Here is a 2,237-nt window from a genome sequence, read left to right as displayed (position 1 = left end):
TTTGGTTCACCTACAAACAAACAAGATTTCTGGCTCTCACAGACCTGTAACTTATTCTTTCAGAGCCTCCTCTGTCCTCCACTTGTTAACTGTATTAATGGCACCTGTTTGAACTCGTTATCAGTATAAAAGACACCAGTCCACAACCTCAAACAGTCACACCCCAAACTCCACTATGGCCAAGACCAAAGAGCTGTCAAAGGACACCAGAAACAAAATTGTAGACCTGCACAAGGCTGGGAAGACTGAATCTGCAATAGGTAAGCAGCTTGGTGTGAAGAAATCAACTGTGGGAGCAATTATTGGAAAATGGATCTCCCTCGATCTGGGGCTCCATGCAAGATCTCACCCCGTGGGGTCAAAATGATCACAAGAACGGTGAGCAAAAATCCCAGAACCACACGGGGGGACCTAGTCAATGACCTGCAGAGAGCTGGGACCAAAGTAACAAAGGCTACCATCAGTAACACACTACGCCGCCAGAAACTCAAATCCTGCAGTGCCAGACGTGTCCCCCTGCTTAAGCCAGTACATGTCCAGGCCCGTCTGAAGTTTACTAGAGAGCATTTAGATGATCCAGAAGAGGATTGGGAGAATGTCATATGGTCAGATGAAACCAAAATAGAACTTTTTGGTAAAAACTCAACTAGACGTGTTTGGAGGAGAAAGAATGCTGAGTTGCATCCAAAGAACACCATACCTACTGTGAAACATGGGGGTGGAAACATCATGCTTTGGGGCTNCAAATATGTTATTTTTCTTTTATGAACAAACTTCTTGTGAGTGAGTGGGAGGTCTTACCTGGAATTCTTTGATGAGATGGTCAACAGGTTCACCCAGGTAGATCATTAGAGATTTGAGGATACATTCTCTTCTGATGGCGATGTCCACAGTCTGATTAAGAACAGTTTTATATATTTATATATATATATGTAATAAATCAAAATAAAAAAAAGGACGATTCAGCCACTGATCCCACAGATAAACTCATTCATAGATACCTCATCCAANACGTTTCATCTTCAATGAATGATGGAAGGAGGTTGTCACTCAAAATCTCACCAGGACGACTGATCCGTGTAAAGGAAAGAATGAATGGGGCCATGTATCGTGAGATTTTGAGTGACAACCTCCTTCCATCATTCATTGAAGATGAAACGTGGCTGGGTCTTTCAGCATGACAATGATCTCAAACACACCGCCCGGGCAACGAAGGAGTGGCTTTGTAAGAAGCATTTCAAGGTAGCTGCAAACTTGGGGAAACTTTTGCGCCTCAGGCCTGTTGAACTACACTCTGTGGTCCTCATCCATTTCCCTTTTTGTTTGCATGATCTGCAGGACGCTGAGGCTGGAGAACTGGAGCAGGCAACAATGGCAATCTTTGTCATTGGGAAAGAGGATCAGTTTCATCGACCCAAAGACATCAAGGTTCTCATCGAAGGAACAGAGGTCCTCAGCGGCTTGCCCTCGGTTGTGACAGCTTTTGCCATGCTCTTCGGGCTCATATACGCACTGAACTTAAGATATCCGAAATAACTGCAATCCACTTTTGACGTTGTGGAAAAAGTCCTGATGGAACTTGAGGGGAAAAAGATGAGCCCAAAAGTGAATAGACTGAGAACCCAGCTGTTCATCCCAGAGTAGACACTTTGTTGCACTCACTCACAGTTACCATTGTTACATGGTAAGGTTTCTAAAACCAAGGTTTTATAATAATTATGCATTGTAAAACATTTGCGAAAAAGTGTTGTGTTCAGATGTTGCACTTACAGTATGACCGATTTTCACTGTAGAAGTTATGCATGTCTAATCATTTTCAGAGATTACATGTCTCACAGGCGCAAGCTGTCAGTGTTGCTTTAAAAAAAAGTGTGCAGTAGATAATAAGGACAAGTCTTTTTTCTAAGAGTTTGATGTTTGGAAGCGGCACATATTACTGCAACTAATAACTGTGGTACTTATTAACATGTCTAAGATCAGGTAATGACTGCCTCAGAGGCCAAAGCTGGTTGTGTGAACAACTTGTTTTTCATTCAAATAAATGTGCTCTGGAGTTAAAATATACAGATTGATCTGAAGAAATTTACTGTTTTACTTTTATTAGTGTGCCTTTCAGTTGCATTGCACTCCTTAAATGTGTTTGACACTTTAGGTAACAATGTGGCTGTCATTTGATTAACTCTGAAAATACAGTTTTTATTGAATAAATCACATGAATTAAGTTACAGGTGTCCCCT

This window comes from Notothenia coriiceps, unplaced genomic scaffold (genome assembly GCF_000735185.1).
Source record: "Notothenia coriiceps isolate Sejong01 unplaced genomic scaffold, NC01 NC01_scaffold00000339, whole genome shotgun sequence".
Taxonomy (NCBI): domain Eukaryota; kingdom Metazoa; phylum Chordata; class Actinopteri; order Perciformes; family Nototheniidae; genus Notothenia; species Notothenia coriiceps.
This window is presented reverse-complemented; position numbering follows the sequence as displayed.